Here is an 8,955-nt window from a genome sequence, read left to right on the forward strand (position 1 = left end):
GTGGTTGTTGTAGTTGGGGTAGTGGTTGTTGTCGTTGGGGTAGTGGTTGTTGTAGTTGGGGTAGTGGTTGTTGTCGTTGGGGTAGTGGTAGTTGTAGTTGGGGTAGTGGTTGTTGTAGTTGGGGTAGTGGTTGTTGTCGTTGGGGTAGTGGTTGTTGTCGTTGGGGTAGTGGTTGTTGTAGTTGGGGTAGTGGTAGTTGTAGTTGGGGTAGTGGTTGTTGTAGTTGGGGTAGTGATTGTTGTCGTTGGGGTAGTGGTTGTTGTCGTTGGGGTCGTGGTTGTTGTCGTTGGGGTAGTGGTTGTTGTAGTTGGGGTAGTGATTGTTGTCGTTGGGTTCGTGGTTGTTGTCGTTGGGTTCGTGGTTGTTGTTGGGGTAGTGGTTGTTGTAGTTGGGGTAGTGGTAGTTGTAGTTGGGGTAGTGGTTGTTGTAGTTGGGGTAGTGGTTGTTGTCGTTGGGGTAGTGGTTGTTGTCGTTGGGGTCGTGGTTGTTGTAGTTGGGGTAGTGGTTGTTGTCGTTGGGGTCGTGGTTGTTGTCGTTGGGGTCGTGGTTGTTGGGGTCGTGGTTGTTGTTGGGGTAGTGGTTGTTGTAGTTGGGGTAGTGGTAGTTGTAGTTGGGGTAGTGGTTGTTGTCGTTGGGGTAGTGGTTGTTGTAGTTGGGGTAGTGGTTGTTGTAGTTGGGGTAGTGGTTGTAGTTGTTGGGGTAGTGGTTGTTGTCGTTGGGGTCGTGGTTGTTGGGGTCGTGGCTGTTGTTGGGGTAGTGGTTGTTGTAGTTGGGGTAGTGGTAGTTGTAGTTGGGGTAGTGGTTGTTGTCGTTGGGGTAGTGGTTGTTGTCGTTGGGGTCGTGGTTGTTGTAGTTGGGGTAGTGGTTGTAGTTGGGGTAGTGGTTGTTGTAGTTGGGGTAGTGGTAGTTTGGGTAGTGGTTGTTGTAGTTGGGGTAGTGGTTGTTGTAGTTGGGGTAGTGGTTGTTGTAGTTGGGGTAGTGGTTGTAGTTGTTGGGGTAGTGGTTGTTGTTGTTGGGGTAGTGGTTGTTGTCGTTGGGGTCGTGGTTGTTGTTGGGGTCGTGGTTGTTGTCGTTGGGGTCGTGGTTGTTGGGGTAGTGGTTGTTGTAGTTGGGGTAGTGGTTGTTGTCGTTGGGGTCGTGGTTGTTGTCGTTGGGGTAGTGGTTGTTGTTGGGGTCGTGGTTGTTGTCGTTGGGGTCGTGGTTGTTGTAGTTGGGGTAGTTGTAGTTGGGCTAGTGGTTGTTGTAGTTGGGGTAGTGGTTGTTGTCGTTGGGGCAGTGGTTGTTGTCGTTGGGGTCGTGGTTGTTGTAGTTGGGGTAGTGGTTGTTGTCGTTGGGGTAGTGGTTGTTGTCGTTGGGGTCGTGGTTGTAGGGGTAGTGGTTGTTGGCGTAGTGGTTGTTGTCGTTGGGGTCGTGGTTGTTGTCGTTGGGGTCATGGTTGTTGTTGTTGTAGTGAGAGTGTTACACAAACTAGTCCCACAACAGGCTGGTCCACTGGTAATGGTACCAACATCTTGCATGAAAGGCAGTGGCCCCAGGATGGTAGCAGCTGCACACAGATTTAAAGATGCACAGCCAAAGGCTGGAGAGGTGCCGGCCCCATTTGTCACTAAAGATGAAACACAATCGTAGGTTTGTTAGTTGAATAATTTCAGAGAGAATTCTTCACTTTAAGAGTAACTTGAATTTATGAGGAAATTTATATGACAGTTGTTTAACATTAGTTGTTGCCATGGTTACAGTCGTGCAGTATTTTAACATCGCACCTTATTACTGACATGTACACGTGTACTTCAGGACCTAGTGACATCACTGATTTCACTGTTTTATGTTCTCAGTGTGCAACAGAGAATATGTGTGATCAAATCCAACCACACCCTTCAACTATACTGGTTGTTTTCAGAGGTGATACAGGCCTGAAGCTTTCAACCAGCACAGGGCAGCAGAACACTGTGTTTCAGTCTGATGTTAAGTTACTTGTCTCAGTGAAACAAGCAAGTCCACAATTTAAACATACCTTCACGTCAGTAAAAATGTTGAACTAAATCTAACTCAATTCATGAGTTTGCTCAATGTTTATTGTTGTGCAGTATTTATCTCATGTTTTCAAAGCTGTTACCATTTCTTAGTTCAATGATTATCAAAACAAAGAATTGTTCATTTAAGTCATTTTGGAATCAAAGAAACTTTCAAAATGAACAAAACATTTTCTAACTTGTCAAATGTTGGAGTTTTCTGCTTTTCTCTGTCTTAGTAAATGAAACATTTTTTAGTTGTGGACAAAGCAAGAGACTTTTATAATCAAGTTGAGTTCCAGGAAATCGTGATGGAAAATAACAAACAGATTAACTGAGAAATAATCAATAGTTTGGTCAACTGGTCAAGATGGAACTAATTTTAACTGCTTTATCTGCTGTGTGCTCTTTAAATCTAAAACATTATGATGATCTTAAGATGATGAGAAAGTAAACATTTCATAAAAAGACATAAGGCAGTAAAAAGTAAGTTTTTAATCTCTAATGTTATGGATCATAAATACAGAGTAACACAGATGTTACAGATTTAATTAAAGTGCTTTAAATGTTTAGTACATGAGTAAATATATCTTAACTCTTCACTCTTTAGTATGAATATGTTAAAAATACTTAAAGGTAGTAGAATAGGTTTGAAGTAATCTTTGTATAAATGCAGTATATAAGAAGAAGACTTACCACTGGCTTGAAAGCAGCGATCCTCTGTTCCCTTACATTGTATTGGAATGCTGCAATCAGAGGTGATGGGGTCACAAACGTGACACTGTAGACTGTTATCTGCTGGAACCACAGGGTCTGAAACAGACAAAAAATGATACTATTTATTAGAGGAAGAGAGAACATGGAAGTGTTATGGATTAAAAGTAGAACATGTCAGAAGCAGGATGCAGATTAATAAGATAGTCATCTACATCTACTTACAAGGCAGAGTGACGGAGTTGCAGTTGTCTGTGCTGCAGCATGTAGCACTTGCAAGTGAACTCGAAACACCCAAGTTTACTGAAAATGTCTGAGAGCCTGTGGATGGACACAGGGAGGGGGGTGCACAGGCCTTGTAGATTTGTTGTCCAGGAGTCCCAGATGAAAAGGCTGCAGAGTCAAAGTGCAGTTTGTTAATGGTGATGGAAAGCACACGTCACTTTGCAGTACATGTATTTCACTGGAAAGTAACTTGTAGAGAAGTTTACCTTGAATGGAAGCTGTGATACACATCGTGCCTGTGGGACATGTAACTGCTGCTGTGGTTGAACAGTTAGCATTTGTGCAAGTTTCACACTCAAGTGCTTCACCTGCAATGTGGAGAAAAATAGTCAGTGATATGATGATCTGATCTAAATTGTGTTTCATAAAGGCTCAAAAACCTTCTTACTGTTCAAAAGGAGTTTCAGACATATGGGTTGTGATTTAAATATAAATAGACACTACATACATGACTCTAAATTATTTCATCTGTTTCCTACCTGTTTAGTCTGTTTCTTGTACTGCTGTACTGTAACTTATGCATTTCTCCTCTGAGGATCAATAGAGCCTCCTTATATTTTCAAGGATATTAATAATATAATATAATAAATAATAATATATTCTTAAAAATAGTAATTAGTTACCTGTGCTGGAGAGCGCCCAGATGAGAGTCAGAGAAAGAAGCAGCTTCATCATGATGAACAGGTAAGTTCAGCAGATTCCTTATACGACCTCTCATCAACAGAGAGGCACTTTATATACTCTACAGGTGATGAACGCATGCATGACTGATACATGTCTGAATATCTCAGGGACTGGGCGTGTTTCCAGTTTTACAGTGTGATCATTCAAACTGTCAGTCTCTCTTTTGTCACAGAGGAAAACACGTCAACACACATCAACACACCCATTTTAACTTCGTCAGTGTTTAGCTCTTTAGGATTGTGCACCAAAAACAAAAAGCATAAAACATAGACCTACTTTTCCCTCAGGATCATTTAAGTATCTATATGTACAGTATATATATATATATATATATATATATATTTTTTTTTTTTTCTTTCATTATACATCATATAGTTTTACCAACTTTGCAATGAAAGAAACATTTACACCTTGAATCTTGCCAAGTTGTTTATTTACTACTGTGTTGCATTAATAAGCACAACATAGGGTTTGTAGAATATTGACCTGCAAAGTAACTTGTAGCAAGGTTAAATGCAATTGGGTAAAAAAATACTGAATTAAAAGAGAAGTATTTAGAAATAGAAGCAAAACATAACATTAAAAGGAAATAAAATATCACACTGTGCAATAACCAGTAGTTCATTCTAGATTCAAGATCTATATTGTCATCATTGTACAATGAAATTATAAGAGTCTTCTCTTTCCAAGATCTATCTATATATAGGTGTAAAAATGTATAGAAATATAGTGTGAAAACAACAATAGTAGCAGCATCAGCAACTAACTACATACAGAAGATAAGAAATAAACATATTTACAGTGAGAAACAAGAATCTTTTTCGGTTTCAGTCCCTGAGGGAGGAGTGTGTGTGAGTGTGTTAATCACAGCACTTGATATGTGTGTGTGTGTGTGTGTGTTCATCATAGTCCTTGATGTGTGTGTGTTTGTTCTCTGAAAGTGGGTTTGACAGACTATGATGTGTTCGGGCACGGAGGAGTGTGATGAAGGTCATGGCTCTGGGATAGATTCTGCTCCTCAGTCTGTTGGTGGAGGATCTTTGGCATGGCCTGCACCACGGCCCCCCCCTCCTCTGTGTGTGTGTGGGGGGGGTTAATGTAGAACTGATCAATCAACAATTGATCATTTGTCATCATTGATGACAAACCACATGGAAACAGATTGGGGTAGAAGTAGCAGCAGCGCAGCAAACGTGATGCTGGCGACAGTTCAGCGAAGTATTTCACACACTGCAGTGTCATTGTCCCAGGATTCATACCAAAGCTGCGTACCTCCCTGGTCTATCTGACAGGCAAACAAACTAAATCACGTCAGTAGAGACAGGGTTAGTCCTCAGACAGCTGTATTGTTGATGCTCTGATGCACTGCCACACCTACTATTGAACTGACGCCACAGCCTCTCTCTACGTTTACCTTAATAATAGGCCTTTGAAAATCAAAAGACATTCTTCACAAGGTGGGTTCTCTCTCTCTCTCTCTCTCTCTCTCTCTCTCTCTCTCTCTCTCTGACACACAGCTTCAATATGTGACTATTATTTCGGTGTCGTAACACCACATAGCAATCGGGGGAAACAATGGTTTGTCTCATACGTTATATATTTTTCGTCAACTTTCCTTAAGTCTCTGGGACTAGTATTAATGCCCAATATATAATATGGTATAGTATAATATATTATGGTATAATATGATATATTATAATATAATATAGATCTATGATGTTAGACATCTTTAGCACTTGCTTTAGTTTTGATACCATGAATTTAGTTATACAAATGACAACAGAAGAATCATGCATGATATCATGGTTAATTCTCATTGAGCCTAAAATCACATTGGTCCTCCACAGTAAATATTTAACTAGGCAACAAAATTGAGTTTGAACTCTGAACTTTTTTCCACATTTAATTATTTAAATGACGATGAAATCCTATTATCTTGTGTGAGACAGAAGGCTCAGCTTCACCTTCACTCATTCAGTTTTACCACAACGTTCACTTTGACCTCGCAAGAAGTCGTCGAGGATAGTCCTCACACTCAGCTGTGACGTCACCCAGAAATAAAACGACTTGGAAAAGTGGTCTTTATAGTTTTACAAAGATTAAAACCCCACGGCTTAAAAAAGTTTTAACACAAAGAGTAATAATGGACCATGGTTGTATCCTAAGGTGTCCGGTCCACAGCTAATTCTAACACTATAGTCTCCATCAAAGGTTCATATGAAGATAAGTCAGAAGTTTAGAACTATATTTTAGTGCTCTGTTATGTTTAATGTCCATTAAAATGTTTTCTCTCTCCTTTAGAATCGGTGTAACTTTGGTTGTACTGTTTTCCAGGATAATAGACCTGGAGACATCGTGACGTGAAATAGTCAAACAGACATTTCAATTCACAAAAGCTCTTGTTCTACAGAGACTTAATGTGACTCCAGGTCAAGATGGCTGAAGATGTTGACCTCAAAATCGTGTCAGTGAAGAAATTGCTTAGAAAAATAAACCTCTTGTTCTCTATAGTGTGTTGTGCTGTATTGTTGATGTTCTTTACCAACATTACCACACCTCCTGTTGTTGAATTAATGGCACAGCCTCTCTATTTATATCTCTGGCCTTTAGAAATCAAAAGTATGTTCTTCTTCAGGTAGGTAATAAAGCTTCTCCCACAGATGCTTCACATATGTGAAATGTTTGCATGGGTGGGAACTGTTTCTGTGTGAGGCGCATAAACAATGGGAAATAATAAATTTCCCTTTTGGAGACTGAAGTGGAAGTCTTCCTCATCTGCATGCCGAAGTGTCCTTGGGCAAGATACTGAACCCCTCATAGAAAAAGTGCTGCCCATAGATGCACCGTCATTTTACACATTGTCCCTATATTCACTCGTGGAAATAGTATTACAGCAGGATAAACAATAACCTGCAAAACCTCAGCTTCTGCCGACTTAACATTAGAAACTACAAAACAGAAACTTCAAATAAAATAAAGGTTTGTGGTGTTTTGTTAAAACTGTACTGCTTCAGGTTTCATATACTGTCTAAAATGTTCTTTTATCTCCTTTCCTGCACAGGTTGACAGCAGACTAGTTGCTGCTGTGAGGACACTGACAAAATAAGAAAACACTGGATTACAGACAGCATGCATGGAAAGGGGGAGGGGGGACCCTGGTCCAGAACCTCTGTGTCAAGTGAGTGTTAATATTTCTTCTTGTAAAGTCAAACAAATGACAACACAGAGACAAAAAAATAATCAAAAAGGCTGAAAGATACGCAAAATACTTTAAAGTGATGCAAATAGGACACAACCACAAAGAGACAAAACAAGTATGAAGATACAAATAAGGCACTTCAGGGACAGAAATATGATTAAAGGTTTGTGAGAAGCTGCCACACTTGTTTTATTGTTATCCTTGTGCAAGATTCACAAATATGTTCAACATGATTTTCTTGCTAAACCAGTCTGTGCATTTAGAGCGATTCTAACATAGTCAATAAAAGTGCGTCATTACATTCATCCCTAAATACTTGCGTGTGCCCTTTCAACACAGGAGATCACACCTTGACAGCACATTCACAAGTTATGTCAGAACAATATGATAGAACTAAAATAGTTAGAGGATAACTTCAGTGACAGCACAGAGTCGACACTCATAACACAACCACAAGTGCTGCTGACTGGGAGTGATGTGAATTTAGGGACACTGGTATGAGTGAATGAAGCATTCCCTGGTCATGAAATCATCACACTTTAAGGCTGCATTGTCACAGATGTTAATCACAGTTGTGCTCATTTGAAATTTAAGGTGACTCACGTTGCAATCAAGGGAAATATGGGTAACGAAGTTTGAACTTTTAGTGGCGACTCGATGCAGTGAGCAGGTGGATCCAAAGGCAGGAGCGAGGCAGATCCAATCAAAAAACAGAATTCATTGAAAAATAAATAAAATAAGGTTGCAGACACAGCAGGAAACAAACTACAACAAAGCAGGACCAGGAATATACAGCAGACACAGACGACGCAGGCAGAGGCGCAGACGACTCGACAAAAACTGAAGTGAGGAGTTGACTTGAATACAAAGAGAACCAATGACAAACTTGCAACAGGTGGCACAGGACAAGCAGGTGAAACTAATCAAGGCAGGAGAAAACAGAGGTGACACATGAGGGAGGCTGTGTCTGAAGTCACTCTCGAATCACTTTATAGTGACTTCACCATTTAGTAGCAGTGTCCGAATGTTTGATGAAATTTTATATTCCCTATGCACTCATGGTTTCCCATAATGCACCATGAAAAATAGTGAGTAGTCAATAAAAACGAGCAATATGTACCATCATGCAATGTGCTCGCAGCAGAGAGACGAGGGGAGAGAGGGCGGATTGAACAGCCCGACCTGTCTTATGAATGTAAGTAAGAGCAGCTCATCACAGCACAAACTATGGGAAACAAGTTTATTTCACTTCAAATATAAACACAGATTTGTGAAGAAATCTCCAGAGAGAATGTTCCTGTGAAACTCTTTGAATTAAAGTTAAGTTAAAGTTCTGTTTGCGTGTGTCTATATCATGGAGCATAACTGAAGGTCAGTGAATTGAAGGATTATTGTCAGTAATGGTCGAGTATCTGATGATAAATACTATGTATCGAGCAGTCCTGCTGCAATCATAGTCTGTGGTCAGCAGCCAGCAAGATCAGGATCCACCATCAAGATCGGATGCCACTATAGTCCACAGTCATTGTCCACTGCCGCCATTAGGATCCATCATCAGCTGCCACCTCGATCGTGGTCCACCACCAGTATCTGATGCCAACACGATAAAGGATCCGCCTTTATTATCACGATCAGCCAGCACGATGCAGAATCCGCCATACTGGATCCACCATTACGATCTCTGATACGTGATCCACAGATCCTAATCCATGATGTGGCCACAGCCGCGGCTCTGGATCTGCGAACGATAAGGCAAAGGGACTCCGGGGAAGAAGTCCAGTCAGTAACATGTATTGATGGGATATGAATTACTTTGATGTGATAACGATTGAGAAGAGGAAGGAGAAGCTGGAAAGAGAAGCTCCGTGTGTCCCCCGACCTTCTAGACCTATAGCAGCATAACTAAGAGCAGGTCTAAGACAAACCTGGACCGGCTGTAACTATAAGCTTTATCAAAAAGGAAGCCTACTCTTAAATGTACAGATGGTGTCTGCCTCCCGAACTGAAAGTGGGAGATGATTCCACAGGAGAGGAGCTTGATAGCTGAAAGCTCTGGCTCCT

The 8,955-nt window shown here is 40.7% G+C and overlaps 1 long non-coding RNA gene across 1 annotated transcript; it reads right to left on the reverse strand.

The window, feature by feature from the left end:
* Window positions 1–1,443: 1,443 nt before the first annotated feature.
* Window positions 1,444–3,088, reverse strand: LOC117759822. The gene is made up of 3 exons (XR_004613572.1): window positions 2,952–3,088; window positions 2,709–2,825; window positions 1,444–1,606 (listed from the first exon to the last, which is right to left on the reverse strand). It is a non-coding gene; the product is annotated as an uncharacterized LOC117759822 (long non-coding RNA).
* Window positions 3,089–8,955: the final 5,867 nt, after the last annotated feature.

The sequence above is a fragment of the Hippoglossus hippoglossus genome, chromosome 4 (assembly GCF_009819705.1).
Source record: "Hippoglossus hippoglossus isolate fHipHip1 chromosome 4, fHipHip1.pri, whole genome shotgun sequence".
Taxonomy (NCBI): Eukaryota; Metazoa; Chordata; class Actinopteri; order Pleuronectiformes; family Pleuronectidae; genus Hippoglossus; species Hippoglossus hippoglossus.